This window comes from Erithacus rubecula, assembly GCF_903797595.1.
Source record: "Erithacus rubecula genome assembly, chromosome: 3".
In the NCBI taxonomy this organism is placed as follows: domain Eukaryota; kingdom Metazoa; phylum Chordata; class Aves; order Passeriformes; family Muscicapidae; genus Erithacus; species Erithacus rubecula.
The window spans coordinates 39,766,580-39,779,720 of record NC_136689.1 but is presented as its reverse complement, the minus strand read 5'-3'; the positions used below and the strand labels follow the sequence as shown (position 1 = coordinate 39,779,720).

The following is a 13,141-nucleotide window of genomic DNA, read 5'->3' as shown; positions in this document are numbered from 1 at the left end:
TAACCTAGGGTCATCCCTAATCTGATTACTGTTCACACATAAAAACCACAGAGGTGGAACAGACTTTGACCTTAAGGTAGGTGGTCTGCCAGAGACTGTGGGCAAACTGGAGCTAGAAATGCAATAGGGTGTCTGTGCAGCTCATGTGAGCCACTGCAGGAGTCTAACTGGGTAACTGCAGGGGACTTGAACTCAAACTAACTTGGAATGATAGCCTGTCTTGTAGATGCCTGCTTTGACCCAACACCTACTTTTCTGCACCCAGAAATTGAATAATTACATGCTTAGTGGTTCCAAGCCTTAGTACTCACATCTTCTTCACTGTGGCAGCAGTAAGGAAAGAGATATTTTTTGTGTCAGTTTTGAACTTCGGGAAACATACTTTTAGCTCAAAAACTATTTTGAAAAGACAGTGCAACTACAAGGAAGAGAAAACGCTGACACAAACTTCTTTCTAAAGCTGAAACGAACATGCAACTATCTGAAGTGGAGCAGACAACAACAGTTTCAGTCTGACTCACTCTGCAATGTAATTGGAAAAGTAGGGTGAACCACTTTGAGGAGACACTGGGCTTACATGCAGCACAGCCCCTCTCTTGTAGCCACCTGCATGTTAAAACTCTGTTCATATTGCTTTCTGTGGCCAAATGCTGCTAGTCAACCTGTAATAGGCAACAAGGGATTTATAATTTCCCCCTCTCTACTCAATTAGCTGAGAAATCAATTTTTTCCTTCTAGAACTTCACTCTTTACTACCATTAGACTATTTTATTACAGGAAATAAATATACATGATTTTTCCAGGAGGAAATAAAAGGGCCTGTTGCTAACATTTTCAATGGATTTCTGAATTATTGTGAGGGATGAGAGAAGAGTCTTCTCCATCTAAATCACATCCTTCTCATCACTAGCATGCTCTGGTACTGATCTAAGTTTCTGATCTAACAGCCACTATAATTAGTGGCAAAACTTCCAATTTTTTTATGGTATAGAAGAAGATGCTACACAGAGGGGATGGTTAGCATGAGCTCACTGGGTGTGGCAGTGCACTCCTCCCTGCTTTTGGCTCAAGGGAGAGCTAACAGTGGTGTGGGCTGCACCTGGCTCAAAGCTGGACTCTGGGAAGACAGATAACAACACAATAGCTGAGGGCCATAAAACTTTCTCAGCAGCTGAGGGCTGGTTGAGCATGCGCCAAACAAAATACAGCTGGATGCAAATACTGCTATAAGTCAATCATCTAACTCCATAAATAGGGAACAGCCCAGGTCTGCTGAGCTCTCCTGCACAGCAGTGGGCTGCATGCCAGGATCTCCCCTTGAGCAGGGATGCCTCTTGAGGTTGCTCCTCGAGACTGAGAGAATCCTTATTGCATCAAAAAGTAAGTGAAAGGGGAATAAGCATGCTGAAACTTTGAAATTTTACCTAAGTGAAATAAAGGACTGCTTGTGCATATATAATCCTTTAGACTTAAATTCCTAGCCTGGAACTAGGTCTGGATCTGGATCTGGAGACTTTTCCAGTCCCACCTGGAAATCCCCTGAGAAAGGAATGAGGGGGTCCTTTCTGAACCTCATAACTCAACATGAGGGTGTCTCTGACAGTTTTGTCCCACCTTGTCCTCTATGCAGCAAATAATCAAGTGTACATTGTCATCAAAGCTTGTTATAGCACTGTCACATGTACTATCAAACTTTGCTAAAATAAACATTACTACTTTTCTCATCCAAAGGAAGTGTGTCACCCCATTTGCAACACTGGGATCACTTACATGGGTGGAGAATGCTAGCAGTATATTATGGGCTGGCAGAATTTTAAGCCCCAGGTAAACATTTCTTGTTCTTAATTATATGTGTTGCAACAACTCCCAGTAGCCATGTAGAGGAACAGAGCCTCATTGAAGTAGGTGTGGTAGGAACTCACTCAGAAGGTCTCTACTGTAGTGTTCTGTGAAATACATGTTAATGTAATCCTCATTATGGCAAATTGTACATCTCTTCTGGATGGTGCCTCTTACCACAGGCTGAAGAGAAACTAACAGCTGTCACAACTTATCTAGGTTGCAGTAATGATCGAAACAACCTGATACTGAGGGACTGTCCCTCTACCCAGAAAAAAAAAGATCCATGGTCCTAAAAGCTTGGATTACAGACAAATACTGAAGTGACTCACCCAAATGTACACAGGAAACCTGTGGCAGGGTGCCAAGCATCTCACAACTGAGCAGAGGGGAAGGAATCTGCTGCTCAAACTGCAAGGACTTCAGCTGCATCTATGCTGCTTTCAGCTCTGAGCCCACATGGCAGCTGTGGCACAATAGAAGCCCTGCCATAAACATGACTCAGCCCCCTTAAGTGTCCAAGCACTGGAGCCAAGAGCCACAGGAAGGTGGGTCCTTAGGTAAACTGTTTCAAGCACATTGTATTTGTTGAGAGAAAGGGTTTGGTTGCTATGCTGTCCCTGGTTCTGCCAGGGACACCCACTGGAACAAATGGATGAAAATAAATATGTTTGGACCTCTTCCAAGGAGGGATATCTGAACCAAAATACTTCATAAAAAAAACAAAAAACCAAAAAAACCAAAAAAAAACCCATAAAGCAGCAATCCCCTGTAAGGTCACAAACCTTAAGTTTCTAAGGTAGGCATTAGTTTAGTCACTACCAACAGCAAAAGGTTGGGCAGTTAGGGCCAGGTAATTTCTGATCAGGTTTAATTACTGTCAAAAGGCAATGGGATTTAGGGACTTCGAGAACTGACTACACTTACATTTTCCCCCCGAAATTCTTCCAACAGAGGCTGACAGATCAGTGACTCTTTATTCATGCCTCTGGCAGTTCAAAGAATTGTCTAAACTGCCCAGGTGGACAAATTTTATTCCATGCTTCAACATTTGGTTTAAAGTGAGACTTTTACTTTCCCTAAGACTGCCATAATGTTCTAGCAGGTGTTGGTGTGTTGCTTGTTATTACTCCTTGGCCTTGTCTACTGTGATAACCCATCTAGCTCCAAACTAAAGCCAAGTTTGACTTTTTCTATCTGATGCTGGAACCACATCCTGCAGATGGCCTGAGAGGAAATCTGGAGTTAGATAGGAACTCTGACATCACTCTTTGATCACACCCTGCTACTAGACTCTGAGGACTTAGAAATCCTGAACAGATGGGTCTTCTTCCAAGTCACATGAACTCATACCTATCCTAAATCAACGAAGTCCTGCCTGGAGACTGACTAATTGGTAGGATTCTTTCCTAGGAAAGTGTATTCACTCATTCCCTGAGGGGCTCATAAGCAAGGAGTGGTTCAGGACCAGCAGATTGCACCTCTCCTTCTAGTCACTTAAATGTCATCTCTAAAAATATTTGACTATCCTGCTGCACACTTCATACCACACGAGCCAACTCATCAAGATTCTCTCCTGTTAAGACAACCAAAGTCACTTGAACACTGCGGACAAGGAAAAAAAAAAGTGGATATAATGGAAAAGTCAACAGAGAAATCACAGATTTGCACAGGTGAATGAAGCCATCCTAAAATGTGTACTTTTCTCCTGAAATTTACCATCCACTGTCTAATGTTAGTTTTCTTATTTTGACTTTTACAGGAAGCCTAATTCTAGCTTTCCTTGCTTTGTTGTCCATAAAGAGGGTTCCATATAAAAGACTGTGGTTTCTTTGCTATGAAACTTTCAGCCAACCAGGTCAGCAGAGATCAGCCACTGTGGTTAAAACGCATGGAACATGCAAGCCAACCTGTGGGCTGGACATTATGGAAGAGACACTAGAGCACTCAGCTAGAATTAGCAGTCACATGGATTCTGGTGGAGCCAGGCTTGCAGAACATGATTTCTCTTCTATGGTTCACATCTTTATTTATGATTTCTTGGGACATCATAAGCAGGACACCTCACCCAAAGTCTACTGACTTGGCTTGAAGTGGTTTGCTTTGCATATGTTGTCTGTAGGCATGCAACTTCTATTGAGGCCAAATGTTGTAGTTTATTTTCTCTTATTTTTAATATCTTTACAGAATTCTCACAAGATAACAACATTAAATAAAGCCCAAAACAACATGTTGTCTTTTTGGAAACATCTATGCTGGAAAACTTTTTATATCTTAGGATGCACTTCAGAAACAACAGCCAATTTCTCTTACTATCTTGTAAAATCCTGTCACAGCACTTCTGTTCTCTCCAGTGTCTCTGGCACGTGTATACTTATAAAACAGCAGCCAGATCCCACCCCTCCCCCCAGAAAAAAAAAAAAGTGCTGAGGGAGATCTTGGGATGGGAACTCAGCTACTCAGCTGCTGTGAGATAATTCCACCTGATGGGAGAGATTTTAGGATTTCTCTCCACAACATCATGGAAATGTGCCAGGAGGACAATGCCTTTATCAGAGAGCCTTGAAGCTGATTGTCCTTGTTGTCCCAAAGAGCACAGCTCCATGACATCATCTATCCATGTCTGGAAAGCACAGTAGCAGCTATGAAGAGCATCCAAACTGTACTGCCTTCTCATCCAACAGAAAGACATCAAGTTTTGCCAGGAACTGCACTAAACACAGCGTGACTTCTGCTTTGACTGCTATCCCCAGTACATGATTTACAGCCCCAGTGGAACTTTGACAGTTATGGAGACACTGCCACCTTCACTAAATTTGCCTTACACATGTTGATGAATTACTGGCAGGAGTGAGAGAGTCAAGGAAAATGTATGATCTGAGCTTTACTTTCAAGACCTGGATGTATATCCTGATGGCTATTCTTAATTACACTGATTATGCCCAGTGTGGTAATATAAGGAAGTGAAGATGGAAACATAATCAATCCTAAAGATAAAAAAAAAAAATCATGAGTTACAAAATCACAAGACTAGCCAGACAGATCAAGGAAATAAAAGAAGGGAAAAAACACAACTGAAAAAAACCCCAAACCCCAAACAACCAAAAAAACAACTGCTGGGTTCTCCCTTGCCATTGCTCTCTGTATTCTTAAGAGTAATTTTTGAGACATTTTTTTAAACATCTTACAAAAAAAAAAAAAAAAAAAAAAAAAAGATAAAATGAAAAGAAATCATTGGGATCCAGGAAATGGATCTTCAAAAAACATAGCTGTATTTTATCATCATAAAATCACAGGAGGTGGCAACACTGCATCTCACCTGGTAACTCCCACCATAACACCTTTGGGGTATGAAATATGTATTTTCAGTTTTTCAGTTGCAGCTGCCACTTCTAAGCTCAATGTCATCTGAGCTGAAATAGAGTCACTCTGGTACATACTCCTATTTTCATCATGTGAGTATTGAGCTCACAGTGCTCACACTATCTTGGACACTACTTTTGGTACAGTCCTTTATCTCAATTATGAGTTACCCCAGCAGGATTGCTATGGGTACAGTATTTTTGTGATTTTGTGACTGTTTCTATTAAGATTAACAACAATGATTATCAGGAGTGCTGGGACAGCCTCTGTAAAGCCAAACATGCACTATCTTTTACGTATGACTAAAATATGTCAGAGGAAAACAGGTTCCATGAATGTTTAACTATCCCTGTGGCAGGACTCCAGGAAACCACATTCCTCTGGATTGTTTTGCAGAATCTCTCAGCCTCAATCTTTATCATACATAGTCACAGATCACTGACTACCACAGAGCACAACAGCTGCCTTAGTCAGTACTTAAAGCTGTGCCTTTAAGTGTACTTATTGCACTTTTGCAAATTTCAGGGGCTCAGCAATGGACAAAAGCCAAAATAACTTCCTGTTTGAACACAGTACTTTGTGAACTACTTGGAGGAGACACATGTCATGCCTTCCCCCTGCCATGTAAAAGCTTTTGCGCACCATATGAAAAAGTGCAAGTCACACCTATCACACCAAAAAATGACTTGGTGGGGTCCACAGGCTTTTCTGAGTCTTGTGTGACCTGCTCTTCAGCCATGACTGAGAAGTCTGGTAGGAAAGAAGAGTGCAGACTATGTAAGCCATGCTGACCAGTCAGACCTAGCCAGGAGTAGTTTACCCATCCACAGCTGAAGGAAGGCTAAAACAGAAGAAAGGAAAAGCAGAAAGCCACTGATGAACTGCACTGAATTTGGGAAACCACCTTTTCTCACCTACCAGCAGTCAAGGCATAGGGTAAGGTACATGCAGAGGGAGAAGAGAAAAGGAGCAGGAGTTGGAAAACTTCATTTAAAATGCCTCTGCAATATAAGTGCCTGGCTTTTAACAGCAAGTGGAACTGGCAAAACTTTGCTTTAGGGATTGCTGCAGGCATTGACACAGACACAAAATCAAATCTGGCAGGAGCTGGGGGAAGGGAGACAACCAGAGAAAATAAGAGAGGGAACAGCACACTATGCTGGAGATCCTGAAGATGAAAATAATTTTTGCATTTAAAGCATTAAAATACCACTATTTTTATCCACTACTTCCAAAATGAGTGATCATCAGCAGTTTTAATCATGGACTAGGCTATTAAATGTGCCTCAAAACAGATGTCACTGTTGTGACTCCTGACTGACAGCAGTGCAGGTGAGAGGAGACTGCAGCTCAGCACTTACAACAGAATGGTGAAAGCATTCTGAAAACATTATTGTGATACCTCAAATAATGAGATGGATTTTCAGCTGTGGATTGTTAACTTGCAGCACATTTTCTGGCCACTATTAAGCACTCCATGGTTGGTGGAACAAAAGAACATTGTCTCCAAGCAGAGAGGGTAAAAAAAATCTAAATGATGGCTTCCCATAGGCTTAAATGGACATTTCATGAACATTTCATTTTCTCCTGACTTTAACGCACAGCCTCCCTAAAAAAGCTGGTAAACAGCACACAGAACTAGAGAACCATATGTGATATAACACCAAGTTCAATTTATTCAATTGTGACTACAGGGTCTAGGTTTTTTTCTGCATAATACATTGCATTTAGAATTTACTTGAAGTTGTCTTTGGTGGTTAACCCCTCCTGGGACTTCAGATATACAATGGACAGTGAACACAGCAATGCTCATCTGCTTCTCAAGATTAGCAAAAACAGCTTTCCTACTTTGTTGGAATAATGATTCATGATTCAGAACTGACATTTGCATAACTAACTCTGACCTGTGCACTAAAAAGAATATCATGCATCTAAACCCCCTTTTTTGTTCTCCTCTGCTCAGTGAAAGCTGCCATCACTTCACTTGAAACAGAGCTGAAATACTATAAACATTTCAGCTTTGTACAAATATTATTTTTGCAACTTATAGGGTCTGAAAATAGACAGCAGCCATTCAAGCATAATACAGTTATTTCTGTGATATTTTTTCATGACAGATGAGTCTCTGTGGAAGACCCCCTAACATTTAGAACATATATCATTAGGAACAATTCTGACTCAGAAAAACACAAATATACCTCTACTCTCTGCTGCAGAACCTTGCCAGTACAAACTCGTGCAATTGTACCTTCTTCATAGCTTGAATAGTTTCTGAACCCACTGCATCTCTTCCTTCAGACAGTTAGGAGAGCCTGTTTATAGTAACCTGCTTCTCTCCACTCCTGTTCCTTCAGTAGTCACACCACCACCTGCCTGCTTCGAAATATGAGCGAGCTCTTAATTCCTCATAATGGCAATGAGGAAGGTGAGTAATTTGTCCTGATGGAGGCCCATATTCCCTCTAAAAGCTTAATTTATATTGCTTCCCCTTATGTCTCTTACAACAAAAGTAATGAGGAACATCGATCTTAGAGAGCCATTTACCCTGTTTTCAAGGGTTTATTAATTAAACTCCCAGTTTCCAACAAAGAAATTCAGAAGCCCACCCAGTACAGGTGGAACAGAACTTATTTGCTAAAAATGTTATGACTAAGCTATTCCTATTAGCCATGAAGTATTCCACAGAGACACACCCTGGCACTTCAGCTTATCTGCAAGGCTGCTCAATGTGCTCAGTGTCACGTGCAAACCGAAAAGCTCATAAGATCATAAAAAAAAGTGATGACATTCTTAAGGTGACAGTGCTGCTTATTGGGAGGCATCACTTTCTTACTTGGAAGCAGTCCTAAATTACTGTCTTGGGATATCTACTTAATGCAAAGGTAATCTTGACTGCCTTTTTAGGTGCATCCTCACTAGACAGGCTACAGCTGGGAGGAAAGCAGAGAAGTTTTGTAGCCTATGTCTTAGGTCGAGGGACTGCATCTTCTGTTTAACTTCTGGGCAACAGAACACATTAGTATCCATGGTACAGAAAAAGAGGCAACTTTCAAAAGTGTTAGGAGCTTCCTGCCATAATGTATGGCCAAACTCTGCCATTCTTTCCCTGGGGAATTGCAGTTGTAGTACTTGTGATGGATAGTCAGTGGGTACAGTTCCCATTTTTATGCCAATTATTATGCTGTTTATTCACTGTGACAGCAGAGCAGGGTGTGCAGGGGGAGCCCTGCCCTCAACTCCCACAGATCACTGCACCACCAAAGACACAGAGAAACCTGAAATAGTAACATGCTTGCTTGGCCAAACACTCACAAATGACACTCCTACAGTGTCATTTATTATTTCACTCTTATTTAGTATAAGGCTTCATCCTGCTTAACTTTCTGAAAGGTGCAAGAAACTAAGTGCTGGCCTGGCACACACACACCATCAGATGAGTTTATTGCATTTAATTAAAGGGGTGGAGGTTTTAAAGTTTTCATGTGGATCATCAAATCCTGTTTAAGCTGGATCCTGTTAAGTTACCTCAATACAGGTTGTATTAGGAACAAGTCGAGTCAGACTCAAAATAGAGACTTACCACACATAAAGTTGTTGTGGTTTATCCAATTACTTTAAAATCAGCGATAAGTTCAAGAGGTCTGAATTCTGTATATGGAAAAAACTTTTGTTTGTTACCTGATTATCTACCTGCAGCATTTTCAGCAGTAATAAGAAAGGCTGGATAGACAGCAGAAAATAATCTCTTCCAAATGCAAAATGGAAATTATTTGAAGACTGTTCTCTACACTGGCAGCATACTCAGAAACTCAAGTGGCAAAAAGCCAAATCTCTCTGCTGAAACTACAGTTAACTCTCACTAGTTAACCCTTGCTATAGCTAAACTCTTGCCAAATGTATACCTTCTACTGCATTCAAAAAAGCACACTAAGATAACTATAACACAGAGGAAATGAAATTATAGTTAGAAGTTGTTGTGGCTTGCCAGGAGTTAATACAGATGGGCAAATGTTTATTAATGCTCTTTATTCACTTTATTCACTGGCAGACACTTCCAAACCCTCTCTGGTCTCAGAGACCTACCTCCAGGAAAGGTTATGAGAATATGCTACTTTGGGGGAAGACTTTTGCTTGCTTTTTAGAGCAGTGGAAATGAAGCACAGACATAAAGACTGCGACAAATCACACAAAACAGGAAAGTCAAAGTTATGTCTGACTCCCACAGGTTCCCTTTGATACAGCCAGGTTGCCTGGTGAATCAGAAAAAGCATCACTCCTGCATTTTACGCTTTTAATTCTCATTTTTATTCGCTTTGCTAGTAGGCCATAAAAACTACTGATACACACTTTCCTGACAGGTTTAGAAGTCAGAAAGTCATACCCATCTTCCCTTTTGAAAGTCATACCCATTTTCCCTCTGGCCACATGCAGCTTTACAGAGACTTCATCAGATCCCTCCTTTGGGGAACCCACTGCAAAGGCTCCCTTACACACATCTCTTCTGACATTCTATTTTAATGTTCCATTCTGATACAAAGAAACAACATATTTTGAGAACAACAATTGTCTGACTCATGGAGAAATTGTCAGACCATTTTCAGAAAAATGAAAAATCTTGTGAACACAACAGATCCTCCCTTTTTCCCTTTTCTCTCTAGTGAGGCCATAGAGGAATATCTGCACAAAGAATTTTGCAAACAACATCACTCATGCTCCCCTGCTCGTTATTAGTCCACATCCCTCATTGCATTTTCTCCTCCCTCCCAGAGGAATCAGACCACACCTTACCACACCTCCCTCCCCCCGCAAAGGGCAGCCTGACCCAGAAGAGCTCTCCAGTCTAGACATCTATCTGACAACACAAACACAATGAAGAATGTGGTATGAGGAGTGGCAGCCCACAGCTGGGGTAAGGCAAAACTGCACATTTCAGCTGCAGTAGGGCTGCTGAGGGCAGGGAAAAGTCTCTGTAGGTCTGTGGCTGGAGCTGCTTCTGGGGAAAGGTCAGGCTGGCCAACATGCCAGGGACATGGGGACCTGCTGTCTGCTGCTGCCTCCAGCCCACAGTCTGCTTTCAAATGTTAATTGCCCAGAGACAGGAGGTGTCACAGCCCTTCCAGGAGAGGAAACAGGGGCCCTGCAGTTAGTCCTTTCTGCCAGGCATCACCGCTGCCAGGGCAGATGGGATTTGTTAGAACTCATCAGCATGGGTTATGATGCTTTGGGGAGCACTCCAAGGATTGATGTTTCTTTCCAGACATATCTGCAAAAACACCTCAGGCCTCATACTTGTTTAAATCCACTGTAAAAGTAGATTGGAGGTTATTTTGATTTTGAAGTGCAGGAAAAGGGCCTTTGGTGTCTCAAGTTAACATTCACAGGAGACATCTGAGAAGACAGGTATTACTCTCTGTGACTGTTTCTTCAGTAGTACAGAGACCTATCAGATGCCTCCTCTTCACAGGATGCTGGAAGTCTTTTTTTAGAATACCATTTTTTTCAAGAGGAAGAATATGAAAGGTACAGAGAGTATGTGAACCACATATATCTGTCTGACATGAAACATTTGATTTTGCTGCAGTTCAACCAGTCACCCCAATTCTGCTTTGTTTCAGTGGTAAAGTGTGATGAATATTTACCTGAAACTGCCACTAGTCTGGGAAAACACTATGCAAACCCAAACAAAAGTTTTACCTTTTGTTCTGAAACTTCTGCTGAACTGCAACTTGTGTCTGATTTTAAAAATCCTGATTCTGACTACAATTCCTTTCTCTAAACTGGAATCAAGATCCTGTGGACCAACAAAAAAACACCTTAGTCAAACAAAGCCAAACCCAAATAATGGATTTGGGATTTAAAAAAAAATAAAGGAAATCAAAAGCAATCTTAAAATATAACACCGTAATTGGAATGGGCTGCATCTGTTCAAATATCAGTTTAAGCATCACATTTACAAGTAGGAGTACTTCAGAATTATGAAGCATGAGGGGCAGAAATAGCATAAGACATAAAAAGATTTTATGCTCAATGGCATGGTTTGGAGCACATAAATTGCAGGCCTGCCATTCAGTGTTGTAACTTCACCTAGGCAGAGATATTTGAACAGAAGCCTCTCTCTCTTTTTCCATGCACAGCTCTGTAGTGAGTCTCTGCACTGGCCCTTCACAAGCACACCTCTTGTGTCAGTGCCAGAGTAGGTTCCAGCTGTGAGTTAGGGGGTGCTTTGTGCCTCCAGTCTGAACCCACATTCCTTAGGCATGATTTTAGCAACCTATAGAGCCAGATTGGAGCTGACAGAGCAAACTGGCTTCAGCTCCTGAGGCCATCTTAATCAAGGATGAGGTCTGCATGGCAAGATCCTCTATCTGTGCAAAAACTGCACGTTGTACACTGGTTGCTGCTGAACAAAACCAGAATTTCTGTGGTATTTTGTAGCACTCCAGCAAGTGTGGGGAGAAGCTGTGTGCACATAAAGACTCACAGCTGCCCAATCAAAATAAGCATTTAAATGGATTAACCAGACAACTGTTCTTTCCAACTTGCTATCGTTACACAGCTACATAAATCAGAGGGATTTATAAATATTTGTTTTTCCAGATAAAAAGAGGATATTAGTGGGGCTTTTTTAAAAGTACATTCACTGCCCCTATCTGTCCCTCCCAGCCATTAACAAACAAACAAGGAAACAAAACCAAAAACAAGAACGTTATGCAGGCAAAAATGTAACAATTTTAGACTTAGAGATTTTGGTTTAAGCTTAACATAAAAAGACAATTTACTAATGTAAGCAGCATGAAAGGCCACATTTTAATTTAAGTTTAGAAGACCTCTGAACTTGAGGAATATTTGATTGATTTGGAATTTAAGTTAAGGCACATTCCATTACTAGAGGATGCTATGATAAGATAGAATCCTATGCATTTTCTTTCTCTAGACCTGAATATAATCTATCCTTCCTAGTCTATTTGAAAAACTGTTTCCAAATAAGAAGACTCATTTAACAAGTCCACATCCTTAACACACACACAGAGGCTCCTCTGTCAGCCACTGATGGGCAAACATGTTTATGCGGAAGCTCTGCTCAGAGCTCCTTTTTACTGTGAGAAGCCATTTTCCTCCAGGAAAATGGTGTTTATGAACCACTCTGCCCCCACACAGCAAGCTTTGAATGACAGATTCAGGAAAACAGTATTAAAAAGAAATTACTCTCTTTCATAATCCATCAGCCCAGCTAAAATAGTAAATCAGAGGAAAGTTAGACACAAATGTAATCCCCTAGGAGTAGAATCGCTTTGAATAGATTTGAAGAAAAATACACATCCTTCTCAAATTATGTAGCTTGGATGGTTATATTTGTCTCTGTCAAGTTACATGCAAAGAAGCAGAATAATAGAATTCAATACCCTGGGGATATGCTATCTTGATAGATGCATCTAACTGCCACAACTATTAATGGGAATTATATACCATATATTGAGAAAAGGGCATATGCATAAAACTACACACTTCTAATGACATTCAACCTTAGGGAAACTTTCTTTTTCAGACTTCTGTTGCAAAAATCCTGCTGCTGTGGCATACTGTTAGTGAGTTATCAGATTTCTTGGTTAAGAAGTACCTCTATCAACAAAGCAGCATCTCCTTTGTCTGCTAAAAGTAAATTTGCTAACATATCCCCTGGGTATTAGCTGTTCCTTTTCATACATTTGCAAATACTCCCTCCAGTTACCTTTAAGACTGTGAATCCCTAGCTGGCAATACCACCCTGCTGAAATAAGGGTATGAATGATCAGCTTCTTATTTTCTATTGGAGGTTCAAATTTTACTGGGCTTAAAAGAAAATAAAAGTGAAAACCTGCCCATTCTGAAAAAAATAGGTGTTTCACCCTTAACTACCTTTCTTGAAACTTCACTGAAAGGTCCTTATATTTGCCATTAT

At 40.9% G+C, this 13,141-nt stretch overlaps 1 protein-coding gene across 1 annotated transcript in view; it reads right to left on the bottom strand.

Moving 5' to 3' along the window:
* TGFBR2 (transforming growth factor beta receptor 2) overlaps positions 1 to 13,141 on the bottom strand; it is a 58,658-nt gene that overhangs the window by 32,293 nt on the left and 13,224 nt on the right. The gene's annotated exons all lie outside the window — the stretch shown is intronic.